Source organism: Cicer arietinum, chromosome 1 (genome assembly GCF_000331145.2).
Source record: "Cicer arietinum cultivar CDC Frontier isolate Library 1 chromosome 1, Cicar.CDCFrontier_v2.0, whole genome shotgun sequence".
Lineage (NCBI taxonomy): Eukaryota > Viridiplantae > Streptophyta > Magnoliopsida > Fabales > Fabaceae > Cicer > Cicer arietinum.
In genome coordinates this window covers 15,617,896-15,642,293 of record NC_021160.2, presented here as the reverse complement: position 1 = coordinate 15,642,293, position 24,398 = coordinate 15,617,896, and the positions used below count along the sequence as shown (strand labels likewise).

Genomic DNA, 24,398 nt, shown 5'->3' with positions numbered 1-24,398 from the left:
GCTTTTTCCTTAGTAGATTTAAGATTAGAACTAAGCATTACAGTATTGAAATTCTCTTGTAAATTATTGCTTTGCAACTAATTTAATTGGTTTCATGACCTGCACCTATGTCTAGACTACAAATTCATGAATTTCTCATCTCAAGCATTTGTAAAGTCCACTTCCGTTTCAAAATACAAATCGTAGAACATTTTAATGTTGATCAAGCAAAAAAAAGCATTAAGCACAGAGATGAGAAAAATAATTCAATAAACTCATTCATATAACTAGAAATCAAATCATAAAAATAAGGGTTTCATCTTGTTACACTCATCCCTAACAAATAGGGTTTAGTTACTCATGACAGAGATAAAAGAGATAGAGATTAGAGAAGAATTACAAGGATTCATGAATGATTCTTGATAAAACTGCTCCAATGATGTTAGAAACGGCCGTCTTTGAGTTTCTATGCTAGGGCACAAGTCTCCCAACTTCCCAATAGTGAAAAAGATCCCTAAAACAGTAAAAATATGCGTTTTTATGGTTGCTAGTGCGCGTCGCGCGCCCCAGGCGCGTTTGGGCAGTAGCAGATGCTGGAAAAAGCGCTTCAGGCGCGCTTGGGCGCGCTCCAAGCGCTCAGCATTTGGTGTCCGGCATATATTGCATTTGTCTCCTCTTTCGAGTCTGAATTTGGTTCCGGTGTCTTCATGAAAGTTGTAGCTATGGATCTTCGCTTTCATTTGCACTTGGTTTGACTCCAATTGGACATCTACAAATCCAGATATGACTGAAATACTCTACATGTGTCATGTTGATTTCTCACAAAATTCAGCACTGCACTAAAACAAAATAGAATGTAAAATTACGAAAAATTCCTACTTAATCAACGAAATAAAAACACAAAATATTTTATTAACTCAAAGAAAAAAAATCAACAAAATATATCAAATAAATCTTTAATGTAACTGATGGTTGAGGATAAATAAGACTAAAATAGTGGAAAAATATGCATATGATGAAGAGTCATCAGACTACGACATAACAACTGCTCTAAAAAAACAAAGTGAAGACACTATAACATAACAACTTCTCTAAAAGTGAAGGGACAAAAAGAAAGAGGAGAAGTGGCATGGAAAAAAGTCGAGCAGATTAGAAAAGAGAGAAAAAAGACTGTTGGGAAATGCATCAAACTTTGGTGTACTTTTCACAAGAGTTTGAAACTCATTATATAGTGATGGAAGCAAACCCACATATGTTTTATATCCAATGTGAGACTTTAATATTTATAGAGTTGAAAACTACTCAAAATATGTGAGTTTTCCAGTGTGAGACTTCAACAATTTTTAAATTCACTCTATGTTCCAACAATCCCCCACTTTAATTTAAAAAAAAGTGTTTCTGAAGTAGCGTCAAACGCTTTTATAAGAATATGCATAAACAAAGGGGTCGTTTGACTTAAACTTTGCATAGTAAGTAAGATTCAGCTTCAACAAGAGTGACTCATAGTCTTGAACTCTATCTCTGACATCAAACCAACACACAACCTTTTCATATGGTGAATTCTCAAAAGCTCGTGCATTAACGGCTCTGCAGTTTTATCCCAGTATAGTAAACACTCTACAAATTTTGCCTCAAAATTCCATAGGAAGCGGACCCACTTCTACATTCACATAGGTGAATCTATCAAGAGTATTCTTGTAGCTAGGTACTCCACTTTATATAAAGTATATATCTCATTACGATTTTCTATTATCTCATCCTTTTATCGCTTCAGGAATCACGCTTTCTCATATATAATATAGCATGTTCATCTCATATCATTATGACTTGTTATTATCCATTGAACCTAATTCTTGGGATCTCCAGTCTTTTAGGTTGGCTTACCATCATAAGTGACTCATTGATCTATAGGCAACAGTCCATTCCTTTTAGGTGTATTTAAGACTTTCTCTCTACCTAATCCTTTCATCAAAGGATCTGATAAATTATCATCAGTGCATACATGATCCACTATAACAACTCATTTAGAAAGTAAATCTCTAACATCTTGTGCTTACGACAATATTGCCGTCTCTTATCGTTTTAATAACGATTCTCAATCTTCGCAATAGTCGCGTAACTATCACAGTGGATCAACACATTTGTCACAAGTTTTTCCCATAATGGGATCTCAACTATCAAGCATCTCAACCAACTTGCTTATTCACTAGTAGTAGCTAGTGCTATCATTTCAGACTCCATAGTGGACTGAGCCAATATTGTATGTTCTTTGATTTCCAAGATACAACACCAAGATATAGTCATTGGTTGCTTTGGAGTCATCTGATAAAATGTTCCAATCAACAAAATTGTATCCTTCAAGGACGACAGGAAGTCTTTGATAATGTAATATGAGACTTATGGTCCTTTTTAGGTATCTCGTGACTCTTTTGATAGTGTGTCAATGCCATACTAGGTCTATTGGTGAACCTGCACAACAGTCTCACAACGTAGCCAATGTTCAGATCTAGTACAATGAGTGGCATACCTGAGGTTGTCAATGATGCTCGCATATTTAGTTTGCCTAACACCTTCACCAGTGTTCTTAAAAAGTTTAAAACTTAGATTTTTTTTCTACCTAACTCCAATGATGCTTGTCAATGGTGCACAAGCAGGTTTACAGTCAAAATATTTATATTTCTTTAGAAATGTTTTAACATAGTGAGACTGATCCAAAGAAATTCCATTTTCTGACCTAGTAATCTTGATTTCAATGATTACATTCGCTTCTGCGAGGTCTTTCATATCAAAAATTTTATACAACAATGATTTCACAATATTTACAAGATGAATGTTTGAATCAAATATGAGTAAGTCGTCTACATATAGACATATGATAGTACAAATGTCATTTTCAGATTTGTAGTAAATATATTTGTCACTTTCATTCACTTTAAACTCATTTGATATAATCAAGTTATCAAACTTTTCATGCCATTTCTTAGGAGCTTGTTTAAGACCATACAATGATTTATCTAACTTACAAAACCTTGTCTTCTTGTCCTTGAATTACAAAAGATTCAGGTTGTTCCATATAGATTTCTTATTCCAGGTCACCATTTAAAAAAGTTGTTTTAACAATCTGGTGTTTCACCATGTTATGGATAGCCGCAAGTGATATGAGTACCCTAATGGATATTATTCTAGTGACTTGTGAAAAATTGTCGAATAAATCTATATTTTCTCTTTGTCTAAAACCTTTGGCTACTAGGTGTGCCTTGTATTTATCAACAGTTCCATCGGGTTTTGGTTTCTTTTTCAAGATCCATTTACAACCTATTAGTTTGCAACCATGAGGAAAGTCTACTAAATGCCAGATCCTATTAGACTCTAGAGAATTCATTTCATCGTTTATTGCTTCTTGCAATAAATCTGCATCTAAAGATGACAAAGCTTCTTAAAGATTTGTAGGATCCTCTTCTAAAGTATAGGCTGCATATTCGGGTCCATAATTTTTAGCATCTCTAACTCTCTTACTTCTTCGAGTTTCTATTTCGCCCTGTTTGATGCTTCTAGTTATAGGAACGTGACTTGGTTCATTATCCCCACTCTATCTCGATTTAAAAGGGAACTTATTTTCATAGAAGTCAACATCATTTGACTTTATGATCACTTTTACATTTAGTTCATAAAACCTACACACTTCGTTGTTTACTGCATACCCAATGAATATACATTCATAGGCTCTACTGGCGAGTTTAATTCGCTTGGGATCGGGGATTCTGACATAAGTCAGACAACCACAAGTTTGAAAATAAGACAAGTTCAGTTGTCTTTTCTTCATTATTTCATAAGAAGATGAATTGTTTTTAGATTTATGAACTCTATTCAAAACATAGCAAATAAGCAATATATTTTCCGCACACCAATGAGATGCAGCACTAGAGTTAAGCATACTAGCAACAACTAGTTCAATAAGAGTTCTATTTTTTTTTTCAACTTTACCATTCACTTCAAGAAATAATGGTGCAGTTTGTTCTATATATAATTCCATACAATATATAACACTTATTAAACAAACTAGAATCATACTTGGAACTTTTTAATCTTTCTACTAAATTGATTTTCAATTTCAGTTACAAATATCCTTAGCATGTCAAGTGTTTCACTTTTATTTTTCATTATTTGTTAACGTCCAATCAAGTGCACATATATCAAAGCGTAATAAATCTAAAGACTCGGGTTCTCTAACTACAAATTTATGTGAACTCTTTATTATTTTAACTTGACTACAAAAATCACATTTTTCAAAATCATTTAAACATAACTTTGGAATTAAACCTAAGTTGCTTAAGTTTGAAATCAGATGTGTTCACATGACAGAGTCTAGCATGTCAAAAATTAACACACAACATGTAAGCAGAAAAAGACATTTGATTGATTTTAACATTCAAATAGAAAGAGATATATTAAATTTCAACATTTAATTTAAATATGCCATAAGTGACGTACTTTAATACATGATCTCATGAGTTGTCTTTTGAATTTTACGGGAGTGAGCCTCTACAGATCTGTCATCGATCATCTAATAATATGGGTAGTAGATCACAACATACTTATAAAGAGCATCTCAAACATCCCTCTCAGTATTGCTGGAACTGTAGTAGTTATACAGATTATTAACAAGTTCATTAAGAATATAATTCTTATCATTATTCTCCCATGGTTTAAGTCTCTAGCTCTTCTTATCCTTTTCTGTTTGCTTCAAACTGAAATAGTTTATTGAAATCAAAGGCAACATAACCAAATTCAATAATCTCTTCGCTTACATAGTAGAAAGAAACGTCTTAAAATTATTAGTTTTGAGTTTTGAAAAATTGTTTAAAAATCACAATTTCTGTCACTGAAGATATTATTAGATTGAGTCACGGACTAGGTCGCTCTCTTTAAGAATTTTCGTGACATTGATCAAATTGTGCAAAGCAAACTATCAGATTCACTGTATAGGAGTTCCATGCACCGTAAAAAACCGTTCTAGAATTACACCCTCAATATGGCGGTTAAAGCCACTCTCAATATCACGACTCACAATATGGTACTATGACCATTCTTAAATCAAAAGGATTACAAAACAAAAACCACTCTAAAAGACTACGGCACACAATCCGCTACAAAAGATTACAGCACAAAAACCGCTCAAAGTGGTATTAGGACCACAAAATCGACAGGACTACGGTTTAAAAACTGCCCTAAAAGGATAGTGGTATTAGGACTACTCAAAAATGGATTAAACTACGACTTAGCAACCGCTCTAAAAATTAAAGGAACTACGACATAACAACCGCTATAAAAAACAAAGGGAATTGACTACAACATAACAATCGCTCTAAAAATCGAAGGACTACAACATAACAACCACTCTAAAAACGAAGAGACTACAACATAACAACCGATCAAAAAATTGAGGGGACAACGGTACAAAACAACTCATTAATATCGAAGGGACAAAATAAAAGGGGAGAAGTGGCTCAGAAATCAGTCGGGCATAATATAAAAGAGAGAAAAGAGAAAGTTGAGAAATGTATTCAATTTTGGTGTACTTTTCAGAAGAGTTTGAAACTCATTATATAGTGATGGAAACAAATTCACACATGTTTTCTATCTAATGCGGGACTTTAGTATTTATAAAGTTGAAAACTATTGAAAGAGAGTTTTCCAATATAGAATTTCAACAATTTTTAAATTCACTCTAAGTTTCAATAGTGACTATTTATAGTAAATCTTTAAAATAAATGAGGTAGTGCTTCTTCTAAAAAAAAGAAAAATAAAATAAAAGAATTTCGTTTGTTTTTAAAATAAAAAATCGATAATCATACATGTAGTAACTATTTATAGTAAATCTTTTTAAAAAAAACTATGCAATGTAGATAGTAATAAAATATTATTTAGTATAATAATTATATCAATAAAATATTTAATTAGTCGACCGGAAAATGGAATGTATCATATCCAAGCTATAAATAAAGAATGGTTCTAGTGGTTGATGATTCCAAAAAAACTCATTGAAACATCACACATATCAATATTTGAAATTAAAATGGCAAGGAAGAACATGGTTGATCTTTTGGTGTTTGTAATGGTTTTGGCTTTGTTAAGGACGTCGATAAATGCAAGCCTAATTGATGGCTTCATGTGCATCAAAGTTAAATTGTCCTTGTATCCATGTGTGACATTTTTGGAGAGTTCTACCTCAACAAAACCACCCATTAATTGTTGTGAAGGAGCAAATAGTTTATTGCAAATGGCTAGCACAACTATAGTTAGGAGAAATGTCTGCAAATGTCTTATAAGTACTTCAACAAAATCGAAAGTTAACTCTACTAGAGCAAAAGAGCTTCCACAACTTTGCAGTATCAATATTTCTTTTCCATTAAATTTTAATGCTAGTTGCGACTCGTATGTTTTCCTTCTATTTTTTTATAACTCTCACAAAATTGCACGTACAACTTTTATTCTTATTTTATAATTCTTCTAAATATTCTTTTTAATTATGTATAGGATTCCATGAAGCTACAAAAGGGGAACAACGTGAAGGAAGTTTGAAGTACCGCAAAGAAGAGATAGCAATAAGGAAATGATAGAAATTGTAATATTAATTCATTAAAGTTGAATGTGTTTCCTGTATTTTGCAAATGAAAAATATAATCATATGTCTTTTTTACTCATTCTTAATTATAATCGTACATCTTTTTCATTAAATTTTGGTTTCTAAATTTCTGAAGCTTAACATTTTGTTGCTACAAGTTTGTCTTCACCAAACTAATGGTTCATGTTTAATTTAATTTAATTATAATTAATAGTCCTTGAAAGTTTGATATTTTTACTATTTGACGAAAACCATTTAAATTACATAAATTTTTTTGTGCTGTTTGTCGAGAATTGTCTTTTCATTTTAATTTAAAAAGAATTATAATTGTATTATTAATTATAAAAAAATCTTCTTAATTTGCTTAATTTATTCTGTTATTATTATATAATTTTGTTTTCTGTAACTAATTTTCTTTCTTTAATGAGAAAAACCTCAAAATATTGTATATACATACATTTCAACTAACTATGTTATAAATCGAGTTTATTTTACGTAAAGAAGTTTTTGGAACACATATATGTAATATTAAAGTTCGTTTGGGTCATTATATTTTAATTAGTCAATTAAAGTAAACTATTAGATCTATGATTAAAGATATAGGATATTTATAATATACACACACCTAAAAGATAGAAGTTGTATGTGAGCAACCTACTAGAGTTTTGTTTGGACAAGAAAAACATTTGTAACTAGTTTAGAGTAAAGGGCAGTCTTCTAAATTTATATTAGTGGGTGTAAGTTAGCACCTTTATACACTTAATATTTAGACAAAAAAAAAACTTTTTTTTTTAATATTTTAAATTATAATTAAAAGTTTTTTATTTCTATAAATATATCATATTTTTCTTTTAATCGTTTTAAAATTTTTCTTGCAACAATGATCTTTTAAATATTTTTTATCAATAATTTTGGTCTCTATTTTTATATCAATTCATATGTATCATGTAAATTTTTGAATGATTATTGACACGAATATTTAGAAAATTATATTAATTAACCACATAAAAGTTTTGAATTTTTTAACGAATGATAAATTAAATATAAATTTTTGAAGGTTTTAGCACTTAAAAAATAATGTTTAATTCATCTTTTATTACAAATATGCATCTAAAAATATTTCAAAAATTTGAATAACATACATGAATTAATTTTAAAACAGATATCAAAATTGTTGATAGAACATATTTGACGAGTCACTGTTTAAAGAAAATTTTCAAAAATTCTAAACGAACTACAAAATATTTATAAAGACAAAAAATTTATTTAATCGATCTTTAAATTATTTTTAATTCAAATATCATTTTACTTAAAACCACTAAACCATTAATCGAAACAAATATATTTTTTTTATAAAAGAATAATATGTAAGAATAAGTCATAAAATATTAAAGCACCCAAATTGTCCACTAAAATATATAAATTCTATGATTATAATCGGTTCAAATGAGTAGTTAGTACCGTTGCATCCTATAAACCCAAAACGATTAAACCATTTGAAAAACCAAATGACTCTAATCTATATGAAAAATTAGAATAAATTATTTCAATAAAACAATTGGAATAAGAATAAAATTATAGCACTTGGATTAACTCATGAACAGCCAAATGACGTTAACCCATTTTAATTAAACAAATTGGGAATAAACTATTAAGAACACCAAATGACATTACCCTTTTGAATTAAAAAATTAGAAAAAGCTATTCACCATTGTGAGAAATCAAACTCATATGGAAATAAAGAATAAAAAAACATATAAAAGCTATGTCAACAGCAGCTGTAAAAGGAAAGATAAGTAAAATAAACTATAATATTGAAGCCTTGAGGTAGTCTACCCCAATTTCTGGAATTCCAATTGATTTAAATTTTTTTTATAAGAAAAAATATATTTTAAAAATTTAAAATTATTTCTTGTAATTTTTTGAGAAAATATTGTAATAGCTAATCATAAAGTATGGCCTTTTTAAGTTGTTAGTTACAATTATTCAATAGAAATATATTGCTGAATATATCATCACAAAAATTTGAAAATAAATGATTAAACATATGTAAAAATCATTACTGAGGTAGGAGAGTAAATTTAATTATTCTTTGGTAGTAATATTTCTCAACTTCTAAAAAAGTTTTGATTGTACAAATAAAATATAAAAAGAGTTGGTAGTAATAATTCTCATTGAAGCTTCACATTGTACAAATAAATATTTCAATGTGAAGTTTTTGAGCAACTAGTATAAAAGATAATTTGCTCGGGGGCGACCATCTCATGGCAATTTTTTTAATTCGTAGTTACAGGTTGCAACCTTAGAAAGCGACCTTTTACTAGGATTTGATTTTTTTTCTTCTCATTTAATAATTATTATTAATTATTTAATACATTAAAATTGAAGAAAAAATATGAAAAATAATAAAAAATAATAATAATAGTAGTAATTTTTAAAAAATATATTAATAATATGAAACAACACATTAAGTTAACGGAAAAAAAAAATACATCACATTTGAGGAAAAAAAACATTAACTTTATATTAATGATGTCCATCTAAATGACCTTCAGTTCCACATCTAATGTCGTCGAACTCGTCTAACTCTTTGAACGAGTTGAGGTTCTTCCAGTTCATTCTGATTTTGATCATTATCTTCAATGTAAGTTGTAGGTGGATTAGAACCGCTACCACCTACTTTTATAAAATTTTGAGACTGAGGATTATACATGAAATCAAACACAACATAAGTCGACTCAAGAGTTATGCACTGAGTTCCAAACAAATTATAGAAAAGTTCACGTTCTATCGAATAATCGGCAGTTGATAATGAGTCGGTGGTGGATCAGAATATAGAACTTCTGTAGGGACATGTAGGTGAGGTGATGATAAAGATGGTTTTGCTATATTTTGTTGTTATGGGGTTGATTGGGAGGTCGACTGCACATGAGGATATGACGGTGGTTACAAACGGGGATCACAGAGATATTATTCGACATATATAAATAATTTGGTGTGTTGTCTAAACCAAATCATATATTATGTGCTATGACATAAAACACCTTCTACAATCTTACCTTGCAACACGTAATCATGACGCTCATTCCAACATTTCAATTTTTCCCTCTTAACCAAGTTCCAATTATCATCAATGGCATGCCTCATATCGACCTTATGGTACATTTTCATGTCCTCTAGTGGTTGTAGTATTTGTTGATGGAAGTCAAATTGAAGTGTGACTCTATCTGTATGATGTTTTCAACAATATGGTAACAAAGCAGATAGGTACATGCAGTCCAAGTGACCCTCGCTTCTTTGGAAACTTCATGTTGGAACCCGAGATAAGGTCTCCAATAAAACTAATATGTAAAAAATAAGCTAAAGTAATTATTACATGTATAAAAAAATAAAATATTTAAAAAGTTCAAATAAATATGAATGAATATATTACTTCCTCAACCATCATGTGATCAATTGTTTTTCGATATCATTCTATATCGTTATGAGAAACTTTACCGAAATTTAGACCACCAAAATTAAATCTTTCGAATATATTAAAAATAAAAAATATAATAAAATTAATAATATGTTAAGCAGTTTGTTTTAAAAAAAGAAAAAATAATATAAAATTTATTTGCAATAGTTACCTTTGTGCAAGTGGAAATATCTATGCATTGGGAGATTCTTGAACGACACAAGAGAAACGATATCATGCCTAGTTTTGCAACAACAATGCAAGACATAGTTCTCTATAAAGTGTAGCTAAAACTGTTGAACCCTAACTATATTGGGATGCTTTATTTAAATCTCCTAATAGTGAAAGATATTTTAAATAAACACAGTTGTTGGATTTGTCAGGAATCAATAACCATCTGATCATACGTAGGATGTATGCTCAATATGATGCTTGTTTTTCTAATACAAATGCATCTTTACCAACATCGTCAGACATATCATTGAGCCACTTTAATTTAATAGAATTACCTTTTATTTCTCCCTCAGGTGGGATACTGAAGACCAATCAAGTGAATTTGATCACTTGTTCATTAACAAAGTCCCAACAGTAGATGGAACTCTTGCAGTTGGAATGAAGTTTCAAAACAAAGATGAATGGTACATGCAATCAAATGTAACCATTTAAAATAATCATTGAATTTTGTGGTATAAAAATCAGATTTAGAAAGGTGTGTTATTTATTGTTCAAGTCCAATTTTTTTGTTTAGGTGTAGAGCTTCAAAATGCAAAAAAAGTGAATTATGGGTGATTGGTAAATTGAATTTGCCTCATACATGCAAAATTTATGCATTGTCACAAGATCATACGAAGCTCGATTCTAACATAATATCTACAAGCGTAATGCAAGTTCTAAAAGTGGATCCTTCAATCAAAGTGAACGCCATTATTGCTCAGATTCAGGCTTTACACAACTACACAATTAGTTATAGAAAAGCCTGAATGGAAAAAAATAAAGTGATCGAACAAATTTATGGCAATTGGTAAGAGTCTTACAATCAACTCCCACAATGGTTGTGAATTGGTTATGCAAATATTTGCTTCAAGAACCAAAATTGAAATGGAAACGATCCCAGCTTATCATGAGAATAGTTTGATGAATGAGATAAGAATCTTTTATAGACTATTTTGGGCTTTCGTTTTGTGCATATTTGCGTTTAAATTATGGAAACCAATAGTACAAGTTAATGGGACTTGGTTATACGACAAGTACATAGGAACTCTATTGATAGCAGTCGCACATGATGAGAACGACAATGTAATTCCTATTGCGTACGCTCTTGTGGAAGGTGAAACAAAATAGGGTTGAAGTTTCTTTTTGAGAATTTTAGTAAATACGTCACTCCACAAGTCAACATTTGTTTGATTTCAGATAGAAACAAATCCATTAAGAGTGCTTACAATAATCTGAATAATAGGTGGCAAGATCCTCCGTTAAAGCATATGTTCTGCGTCTGACATATTTCATAAAATTTTGTAAGGGTATTTAAGGACAATGCTTTGAAGAAAAAAGTTATTTTTATGGGTAATAATTTCATTCTTACTTTTTATAATTAGTGTAATTTTTAATAATTTTATTCTTAATATTTATAATTAGTGTAATAATGCATTGTCTACTGTTTCAATACAGGTTACTCAGTCAATGAGTCTATATATTGATACTACCGTAGTGAAATCGACATAGTAAACCTAGAGGCTTTGAAATGGTTAGACAACATACCACGACAAGATTGGATTCAAGCATTCGATGGAGGTAGTCGTTGGGGTCAGATAACAACCAACCTTGTGGATTCGATCAACAGAGTAAAGGATAACGCTAACTACCATACCCATACCAACAAATTGCACATAGTCATAAAGAGGTATACTACAACTACACTACTATTCAACACTGGTCAGCTTACACCTAACTCACAGTCCAATCAAGACCGAACTGCTCTGATACCAAAATGTAACATCCTATTTTTTTTTTCAATTCCCGTGCAATCAAATATATAATTTTCCATGTAATTTCAAACAAACAATCCGTTATTAATTAAAAATCCAATATTTCAATCAGATGCTTAATGCTCAAATTGTAAGGTTCAGAAAATGTAGTACCAAAATGATAATTGGTATAGACTAGAGTTTCAACATAAATAAATTTTCTAAAGCTGACCACTACTACCCCAAGAATTAAATAAGATGTTTCATCTATTCTTCTGAAAACTCTCTGGATGTGCATGTAGATTAGAAATGTCATATGTCCAAAAGTAAGGATCATCTCCAAAGTACTTACCAATAAATAGATAACAATAAAAATATAACATTACAATACCTACATAATTAATAACATTATTTCACTCAAACGACCAAAGGTACAATAACAATGAAAATATAACAGTACAATATCTATGTAATTAATAACATTAATTCACACAAACGACCAGGAGGTACAATAACAATAAAAATATAACAGTACAATATCTACATAATTAATAACATTAATTCATCCAAACGAAAAGGAGGTACAATAATAGTAAAAATATAGGAGTACAATATCTACCTAGTTAATTCACCCAAACGACAAAGAGGTATAGTAATGATATTAGTTATATTTATAAAATACTATTCACACCTTAATCAAAATTAAGATGCATACCCAAACAGATCTTATTACTTAATCTATATGTCAATGTAATGGTGAGTCCTAGCAACACCACTAACTCAAAATTCCCACAAGGATCTGTGGCTCTAACTAATTATGGACGCACCACACGACTATAAATTAATGCATGAATGTAGATAAATCATTAACATAATGTGAGGGTAACTTATTAACGACAATAATTTGCACCACGACACGAGTACATCCATTATAACAAAGTATCATATAATGTCCATTGCACACCATTTGAACATATCAAACATGACTATTATAACGAAATATTACATAACATTTATTTTTCACACTTTGAACATGTTCAACACAACTATTATAACAACATATCACATAACATTTATTTTCCACACTTTGAACATGTTCAACACAACCATTATAACAACATATCAAACCATGTTTATTTTCCGTAATTTGATGAAAAGCATTTCAGCATAGCATATATTTAATCTGACAAATTCCAGAATAATATGAGTGATGCCATTACTAATATGAGTGTCGTTATTAAAATTCTCACGCAACAGTCTTTGCTCCAAATATGCTACACCTTCACAAATTAATTTACTTCTCACTTAGTATCAAAACTTTTTAGTTTTATTTTATTATAGATTAATGTACAACATCTATTACTAGTGTGACCGTTATTACAATAATAATGAGATAATAGAATTCTTAATAATCTATGATATTAAGAACTTTCATTTTCTTTCCTATGTAACAATTGATCTTATCTTACTCATTCACTACTTTATCTAAACACCATAATGTAAGATTTATGGGTCACATATGTAATTAATTAGTAAAGTGTGTTAGGGTCATTATATAATTAGCCAATAAACTAGGGGTCAAATAAAATATAATAGTTTATGGCTAAAGAGCATAATGGTTATGAAAATTAATAGTGTAGATACCAGGCAGTTTCTAATTTAATGAGGGGCTGAATTGGAAATACTGCAATTTGGGATATAACTAATAATAGTTATATATAGGGGTAATGGTCCCCAAGGCAAACACAACAAGACTATTCAGTTTCAAAAACCCTAAAGGAGAAAATTCTCTGGTTCTCTCTATCCCCATCAAGAGAGCAAGGTCTTCAGGGTGTTTTGCTAAAGAAGATCACCCAACCCATTGGCTCTATCATCATCATCTCAGGATTTCATTAATGGCAATTCCCACAGGTACGCTTCCGCCTTTGGCTATTCATCATGTAATTGACATGGATTGTTGAGCACAACGTTATTAAGGTTTTTCCAACAATTGGTATCAGAGCCTACCATGTTTAATTCATGATGAAATTCGGTTATTGTTTTTGTTTTAAGATGGAATTTGGGAATTTTGATATATATATTATGGAATCCATATTTTTAACGTGTTTGAAAAATTAGGGTTTGTAATTTGGGAATTTGGGAATTTTGATATATATATTATGGAATCCATATTTTTAACGTGTTTGAAAAATTAAGGGTTTGTATTTTGGGAATTTTGGATATATATATTATTTTTCTGCACTATAGCCTCAAGAATAAGGCCTAGATTCCAACCATCCGATTAAAATGAACAAATAAGATTAATCTTATTTTTTAAACAGCATGTTACCATCAACCTTTTTCCTTTCTTGTTTACCCTGTTGTTCAATTTTTGGACTGGACTTTTTCCCCTCTTCTCTGGCACGATTATTTTGTTGTACTTACGGTTTATTCAGGCAGCAAAAGGCAAGAACAATTCTTTTTGAAGTTTAACATTAGAATACTGTCCTCCAATTTATGTTCTATTTATTGTAAAAAGAAAGCAATTAAAAATACCACAAATTTCATCTCTTTTTTCTCCTTAATGATTACTGACCATGGTGGAAATATTCATGGGGTTTTCTCCAGAATTTTTATTTATCAATTTGTTGAGTTATTGGTGGCTAATTATAAGCTTATACGGTTGGAATCTTGGTTATTGGAACTTATTCTCATCTATTTTGGAACAACTCCAAGAACCAACACTAGAAATTTTTAAATGAAATTATATCATATTTTGTTCATTTTTTCTCCAATATAAATACTTTTTTTTTTTTAATATTGTTTTATTTGGATATAAATATTTTTTTTATTTTTTAATATTATTTTATTTGGATATAATAAATATATGTTCAAGTCAAGTTTGACACTTTTGAATGAGTTAATTGAAACTTGACGTCGCCAAAGTGACCTCTCTTGTCTAAATTGCTCGTGAAGAGTGTCAAATGGCTGTGTATATGTTTATTCATGCGGGTATTGACCGGCCCAAAGGAAGGTTAATATTTGGCAGAATTACATGGTACACCTGCGATGATAAATGTGTGACAATTATTTGGTATACATGTGAGCAGTAAATCGGCCCAAAGGAAGGTTTATTGTTTGACATGTCTTATTGTCAATATTTGATCGTTGCAACAAGAGTACCACTAGCAGTTGGTGTTACTGTCCAAAGACTTGACATCAATGGTGCACTGGGTATCTTGAGATGGGTTAAATTCCATGATTTGAACATATGTATTTATTTATTTATTGATTTATTTTCTCATAATGTGAGTTTCTAAGTTTCGTTCTTTATTTAATTTACAGCATCGGTTGCTTCCATATCTGCAAATTTGAGTTCTATTCATGTCCTTGATGGGACAAATTTTAAGGAATGGAAAGAGAACATTTTGATTGTTCTTGGCTGCATGGATCTAGACCTTGCATTAAGAATTGATCGACCCTCTACTCCTAAGGACTCTAGTTCTTCTGAAGAAAAATTAGAGTATGAGAAATGGGATCGCTCAAATCGCATAAGTCTTATGATCATAAAGCGTGACATTCCTGATTATAATTGTCAAAAGGAGAAATGGACTCTTAATGAGCTCATTTCATTATGTGTGCAAGAAGAGGACAGGCTGAAGCAAGATAGGACTGAAAGTGCTCACTTTACTAGCATCTCTAAAGACAAGGGCAAAAGGAAAAGAATTGAGGAGCCCAAGAACAAAGCTGCTGCTAAGGGTCCAGAACAAAAGAAGCAGACTAAGGATAACAACTGCTTCTTCTGCAGGAGTTCTGGACACGTGAAGAAGGATTGTGCCAAATATCACGCTTGGCGTGTTAAGAAAGGTATGATTCTGTCTTTGGTCTGTTCTGAGGTTAATTTAGCTTCAGTACCTAGAAACACTTGGTGGTTAGACTCTGGTGCAACTACTAACATCAGTGTTTCAATGCAGGGTTGCCTGAACTTCCGAAAGCCTAGTGATACTGAAAGATGGATCTATGTAGGAGATGGGAAGAAGGTAGAAGTTGAAGCCATAGGAAAATTTAGATTATTATTAAGTTCCGGTCATTATTTGGATTTAAAAGACACTTTTGTTGTACCGTCATTTAGACGGAATTTGATCTCTATTTCTTATTTGGACAAATCAGGATATTATTGTTCATTCGGGAATAAAGAATTTACTTTGTCTTTAAATTCGAATGTTGTTGGAACCGGTTTACTTTCTGGTTATGATAATCTTTATTTGTTGGAAACTGTGGCTAACTATAATGAAACCTTGAATGTGGAATCACGTGGTACTAAGCGGAAAATTGACAATTTCAATTCAGGGGTGCTTTGGCACAAGCGTCTAGGTCACATCTCTAAAAATAGAGTTGAACGACTTGTGTCAGATGGAATTTTAGATTCCATTGACTTCACAGACTTTAACGTTTGTGTAGCATGCATTAAAGGAAAACAGACTAAAGATAAGAAATTAGGCGCATATAGAGCTACAGACGTCTTAGAATTGATACATACGGACATCTGTGGGCCATTTCCAACTCCTTCTTGGAATGGTCAACAATATTTTATATCATTCATAGACGATTATTCTAGATATGCCTACCTTTACCTAATTCACGAAAAGTCCCAATCAATAGACGTGTTCAAATCCTTTAAGGCAGAAGTTGAGAATCAACTTAATAAAAGAATTAAAAAGGTCAAATCTGATCGTGGTGGTGAATACTACGGCAGATATGACGGTTCAGGTGAACAACGTCCGGGACCATTTGCCAAATACCTAGAGGAATGTGGAATCGTCCCACAATACACTATGCCGGGGTCACCCAGCATGAATGGTGTAGCTGAAAGACGAAACAGGACTCTTAAGGATATGGTAAGGAGTATGATTTGTCATTCCACCTTGCCAGAGTCACTCTGGGGAGAGGCATTAAAAACAGCAGCATACATTCTTAATAGAGTACCAACTAAGGCAGCGGCTAAAACACCTTATGAGCTTTGGATTGGGCGTAAGCCTAGTCTGAAGCACCTTCATGTTTGGGGATGTCCAGCTGAGGCAAGGCCTTATAGGCCGAATGAAAAGAAATTTGAACCCCGAACAATTAGCAGCTATTTTATAGGGTACTCAGAAAAATCAAGGGGCTATAAATTTTATGATCCTAATTTGAGAACAATTTTTGAGACGGGAACGGCAACGTTCTTTGAGGATATTGAGTTTGGGGGGAAGATTAAGGTTAAAGATTTTGTCTTTGAGGAAGAATCGGTAACAATTCCAGAACTGATTCTTCCACCAATTGACTTTCCCATTATTGAACAAACTCAAGATGATCTGGTTGTTCAGGAAGAACAAAATCCAGATCAAATTCAAGATCCTCAAGAACAAGTGCCTCAAGAGCCAGCTCCATTGCGGAGATCCACTAGAGAAAGGAAAAATGCTATTTCGGATGATTATGTAGTATTTATCAATGAGGTAGAGGAAAATGTTGGCATGACGGAAGACGACCCAGTCAACTTTCATCAAGCCATGCAAGATTCTCGTTCAGATAAGTGGATCGAAGCAATGAATGAGGAGTACAAGTCTATGCAAGACAATTCAGTTTGGGAACTTATCCCATTACCTGAAGGAAAGAAACCCATTGGTTGCAAATGGATTTTTAAAACCAAGCGGGATTCCAATGGTAATGTGGAGAGATATAAGGCACGTCTTGTAGCTAAGGGTTATACTCAAAAGGAAGGGATTGATTATAAAGAGACTTTCTCTCCGGTTTCATCGAAGGACTCTTTAAGAATAATCATGGCTCTTGTTGCTCACTTTAATTTGGAGCTTCATCAAATGGATGTAAAAACAGCTTTTCTCAATGGCGACATTGATGAGACGATCTATATGGTGCAGCCAGAAAACTTTGTGTTGGGAGACCCAAAGAATATGGTGTGCAAACTAAGAAAATCCATTTATGGGCTAAAACAAGCTTCTCGTCAATGGTACCATAAATTTCATCAAGTAATTCTCTCATTTGGTTTTGAGATGAATACAGTTGATGATTGTGTGTATCATAAGTTCAGTGGGAGCAGACATATTTTCCTGGTCTTGTATGTTGATGACATACTGCTTGCCACTAACGATATAGGCATGTTGCACGAAACTAAGAAATTTCTATCAAAGCATTTTGAGATGAAAGATCTTGGTGACGCCTCTTTTGTATTAGGAATTCAGATACACCGAGACAGATCTCGAGGTATTCTTGGATTGTCACAAAAGAGCTATATCGATAAGGTTCTCAAAAGGTTTGGGTTACAGGATTGCAAACCAGGGGACACCCCAGTTGCTAAGGGAGACAAGTTTAGTCTCAAACAGTGCCCTAAGGGAAGTTTGGAAATTCAAGAAATGCAAAAGATCCCTTATGCTTCAGCTGTAGGGAGTCTTATGTATGCCCAAGTATGTACGCGTCCAGACATAGCGTTCATAGTAGGGATTTTAGGCAGATATTTAAGCAATCCAGGTCTTGACCATTGGAAAGCAGCCAAGAGGGTCATGAGATATTTGAAGAGAACAAGAAACTACATGCTCACATATAGGAGGTCAGACCAGTTAGAGATCACTGGGTACTCTGACTCGGATTTTGCGGGATGCCAAGACAGCTTAAGATCAACTTCAGGCTATGTCTTTCTGTTAGCTGGTGGAGCAGTTTCTTGGCGTAGTGCCAAGCAAGGTCTTACTGCTTCATCAACCATGGCAGCAGAATTCGTAGCAATTCATGAGGCATCTGACCAGGGCATTTGGCTGAGAAATTTTGTCACGGGGCTGCAAATAGTTGAAGGGATTGAAAGACCACTCAAGTTGTATTGTGACAATAGATCAGCAGTCCTGTATTCTAACAATAATAGGAGCTCAACCAAGTCAAAGCACATTGACATTAAGTTCCTAGTTGTTAAAGAGAAGGTACAAAGTGGACAGATATCCATAGAACACTTAAGGACAAACTCCATGATTGCGGATCCACTCACTAAAGGTCTACCACCCAAGGTCTTTCATGAGCATACTGCTCACATGGGTGTGCTACAGTTTGAGGAATCTTGATTTTAGTGGGAGTTTCGTCCATTATGTAATTCATGTTCTATGTTTAATTGTAAAGTACAAATACATTGTATTTGGACTTTCTGATCAGAAATAAAGTTTAAAGTATTCAGTTTTTGGTTACTTTGTACATTTAAGTTATGGTATGATCTCATTCGATAAAGTAGGACCAGTTGAAAATTGACATGCATTGACCAACTTCATGTAATTTTCATGCTACACTTTTCATAATGGGTCTATGTCATTTAGTTGTGTCAGTACGGGTGATCATTGATGGGTTTAGTTATGCTTATTATGACGAAAACCTCTTTGGTTCCATGTGCTGATATGATTAATGGACAGGACAATTTGGATTATACTCAAGGTAATTATAATGACATTTTTGACGTCATAAAGTCTGACACACTCCTAAGGATACATGTGTGACCAGTGGGAGATTGTAAGATTTATGGGTCACATATGTAATTAATTAGTAAAGTGTGTTAGGGTCATTATATAATTAGCCAATAAACTAGGGGTCAAATAAAATATAATAGTTTATGGCTAAAGAGCATAATGGTTATGAAAATTAATAGTGTAGATACCAGGCAGTTTCTAATTTAATGAGGGGCTGAATTGGAAATACTGCAATTTGGGATATAACTAATAATAGTTATATATAGGGGTAATGGTCCCCAAGGCAAACACAACAAGACTATTCAGTTTCAAAAACCCTAAAGGAGAAAATTCTCTGGTTCTCTCTATCCCCATCAAGAGAGCAAGGTCTTCAGGGTGTTTTGCTAAGGAATATCACCCAACCCATTGGCTCTATCATCATCATCTCAGGATTTCATTAATGGCAATTCCCACAGGTACGCTTCCGCCTTTGGCTATTCATCATGTAATTGACATGGATTGTTGAGCACAACGTTATTAAGGTTTTTCCAACACATAAAACATAGATATAGTATTGTTCTCTTTCTACCCATTCACTACTTTATCTAAATATCATAACACGTATATAGTACCTATATTTCTGATAGTTGGTTAAGATAAAAAAAAAACCAGGATATAATTAGAGAGACATATTCATCGATCAATTTTATTCTATTTTATTTTATTTTTTTCAAAATATCAAGGGTTTTGTTCTACTATCAATAAAAAAGGGTTATATAAAGTTAATATGATCATAAAAGAATTCTTAATTGGGTATGAATCACTAACTCCTTTAGTTCTTGAATTTCTTCCTTTTTCTCTCTTAAACCCATTTCTTTTCTATATCGCATAGCGATTCTGAATGGAAAGCGTCGGTTTTGATTTTTACTTTCTATTAGTAGAAATGGGGAACATGATATTTCAACCTAAGCGTTGAGGCCTTAATTATTCACTCAGTTTAATGTAATTTTGTTTTTAACGTTTCCCCGCTTTTATTATTATTATTATTAATATTATTACTAAAAATTAAAATAACCCAATACAATAATAACTATCACCAATTTCTAGAATAATTATCTGAATAATCATCTCTACTCCTAATAAGATAAAATATAAAAATAAAATAAAATCCCTGAATGTTACAATTTTCTCTACAACAATTTACATACATGTATAACTTTAAAAACAAGGTAATAAAGGTATATATCCACATCAATGTCTTTAAATTCCTTCACATGCAAAGTTGCTTGAAAAATCAACTTGTTGTGATGTTTCGATTATATCTTAACATTTTATAACAATAATTCAAGAAAAAATTAAATTTTAAAGGACTACATGCGTAATTAATATATCTTATACTAATTGTGCAAATGAATATAACTCAAACGATCGAATTGGAAATAAAATAAACTTAAAGGACCTAAGCGAAACATATAGCGCTAAATTATATACAAAATTATTACCAACATTTATTTTATTTAGGTTCCATCATATCTCATTTTTGACATAATATAACTTATTTATTTTCACAAATTTCAGATACCTATTCTAGAACTGGAAAATTTATGTCAAAGTACTCTTTTGAAATTTTCATATCCTCGCTTGGGCTATCTTTATTTTTGGCTCCTTTCCTTTGGTTGAAGATTTTATTCATTGCAACCAACTTGCCTACCATGCTTTAGGTGCAGTTGAGACTCATTTGCAATATTAGATTTCCAACAGGGGCATCTATTATGTTTGGAGGATTAGCATCTGATAATTGGTTTTATAAACTTTTCAAACGAGTTATCTTTTGAACTTTTGGTTCAAACTAGTTTTTATGATAATCAAATTGAAATAATAATATATTTATATAATCATTTTCAACTGCTTATTATCTCTCCCCTAATATTGAAAATATCAATTCATCAAATGATAATCAACAAACTTATTTGTAAACAAGTTTCCAATTTCTTTACTCAATATATTGTATTTTAAATAGAGATCTCATATCCAATATGTATTTCTAATATTATTTTACTATTCATCGTAGTGCATCATATTGGAGCAATTAGAACATACACAAAACATCCAAAAAATTACTTATATGAGGAATATTAGATTATCAACCCAACAATTAATTGTAAATTAAGGAATTGACTTACATATATTAACTTGTTTGCTTAATGTGAATCAATATCTCAGCATACATGATTACACGTTCCCAAAGTAGAATTTAGAAGTTATGATCTTGTATTCTAATTAGTTATGATAACAAATTCACAAATTTATGGTTGTGAGTTGACAATAAATATACACATCACTATTTAGTTTATGATCGATGTATTAATCCATATGATTGGTGTATTGATTCACAAATAGAATATGATATACATTCTAGAAAGTATTATTTGATTTAAGAAGCTCCAAGCTCTTCAATACATGTTGCCATAAAAAATTAACTATCTTTCACATCGTAATAGATTTGGGATGGCTCAACCGATCTTGCTAACAACAAACTTTAATATAATTTGTTAAATTCAGATTTACATTATATGAGTTTCAATTGTTCTAATATCTTTGAATCACTAATATACAATCATATCTTTCAAAACTTTGTAGTCTAAATAAAAATTTGTATAAAGATTTTAAAGATTTAATTTACTTTTTGCATTATCATATGTGTATATGAAAGACGGGATTTTGCATATAATCAAATGAGATCACAACATATCTACAAATTTTATTTAAATAATTATCAACTATAAAATAAGTCAAAATATACATATGAAATAAAATGTGAGAATTTCAATGAAATAACTTAACGACCCATATTAACAATAAAACTTATCTCAAAATATATAAATATAAACAATGCGCATGAAAGATCAAAATTACTCAAATAACTTCCATAATAATTATTTTGAATAGTAAATCATACCCAACAAAAAAAACAAAATAATATTTTTTAAGAGACAAATATTTCATTTGTAGAATGTAAGAGACAAATATTTCATTTGCAATTCTTAGTAAAATTTTGACATAAAACTAACAAATATTACCAATATCATTTTGTACTTGCTACAAGACAACAAGAAGAATAAGAAGAAAAAAATGTGATTTAAAATAAGAACATAAAATGATCTAATTCTTTAGAAATTAGCCAACTATACTAATTTTTATCTTATTCTATCTTCCCATGAAATGATGTTTCTATATACATAAATAATTGTTTTGATTTCAATTCATTTGTAATCCTTAAAAGAAAGTGTACATATAACATGTATAATCATTATTATTTCATTCAGTTTTACAACATTAAGATAACATATAAAGAGATGAAAATAATAAGGAATGACAAAGAGAAATAAAAATTATTTCTTCCTTATATTTCACATGTTCTTCCTTTTATTTCTTCCCGTAAAATGATCTTTCTACAAATTCTCATCATTTGCAATGTAACCTTCAAAAAAATATTATTGTATGGTAGAGACTCGGGTTGGTAACGTGTTATTAAATTAATCAAAACTTTGATAAAATATAGAACATTAGAGAGAAAGGAGAAAGAAAGAATGAGAGAGTAATAGTTGTATTATACTCTTCAACATATATTTTTTACAATATCACATGAGTTTTATAAAACATTTTGTTACCGACAAGTAAATGAATGGTCAATCATAATGATTCTTAAGCAATCAACTAATATCAAAAGTTCCACAAATATTAGTGAAGGAATATCCGCCAAATATTCAAAACAATATATTTCTAAATATATATATTTGTTCTCAATCTTTTCATTTATACTCTTAAGTGTATCTTTATATATAACAGATGTTATGTTTGTACAAAGAAACTTTCCCTTATAAAATGATGAGAATTTTGTAATTTTAAGCAGTATCAATGAAATTGAGTACTTACTATTCATATTACTAATTTATGTTATTATTTACTTTACACTTACCAAGATACTTTTATTTATAGTTTTCCTTTAGTAATACTAAGATATCTTTTGTCTATGGATTTTTATTCTATAATTTTTTTCATTTGTCTTTTCACCTTCTTTTGTTTTCAATTCTCCTCCATTTTTAAAGTTATAAAAAATAAATAATATTATTAACATTATAATACCTCTATTTTTATTAGGTCTCAATAAAGGTTGAATTGGTGGTATTGGTCAATATTTTACACTCTATTGTACAATGAATAACACGTGTGTTTCAACTACACAACGGAATTTCTTTATATAGACAAAGGGTATTAAACAACCATAATTTACACTAATACTAACGGGCCAGAATACTTACATCTCATCTAATATAATATAATATTTAACACTCCTCGTCAAGCTGAAGCATATAAATCAAATGCACCTAGTTTGTTACATATATAACTAATTCTTGGACCTCGCAATGCCTTTGTAAACACATCTGCTAACTGATCATTGGAGTTGACAAAGCTAGTGATGATGTCACCCGATTCGATCTTTTCTCTAACGAAATGGCAGTCAATCTCAATATGTTTGGTCATCTCATGAAAAACAGGATTCAAGGCAATGTGCAATGCAGCTTGATTATCATATATTAGTGTCATTGTGCTGGTCTCTTCAAATTGAAGTTCTTTCAGTAACTGTTTCAACCAGATGAGTTCACATGTTACTAGTGCCATGACCCTGTATTCTGCCTCAACGCTGGATCTTGCAACAACATTTTATTTCTTACTCTTCCAAGATATTAAATTTCCTCCAACAAGTACACAATATCCGAAAGTTGATCGTCTATCTATGGGTGAGCCTACCCAATCGGCATCTGAGTAGCCAATTATCTGAGTATGTCCTCTATCTTCATAAATGAGACCATTTCCAAGTGCACTTTTGATGTATTTAAGAATCCGGATTATAGCATATA

The 24,398-nt window shown here is 31.2% G+C and overlaps 1 long non-coding RNA gene across 1 annotated transcript; it reads left to right on the top strand.

The window, feature by feature from the left end:
* The first annotated feature begins 6,003 nt into the window (after positions 1-6,003).
* Positions 6,004-6,690, top strand: LOC101492471 (uncharacterized). Its single transcript, XR_003473355.2, has 2 exons — positions 6,004-6,414; positions 6,517-6,690. It is a non-coding gene; the product is annotated as an uncharacterized lncRNA (long non-coding RNA).
* The last annotated feature ends 17,708 nt before the right edge of the window (positions 6,691-24,398 follow it).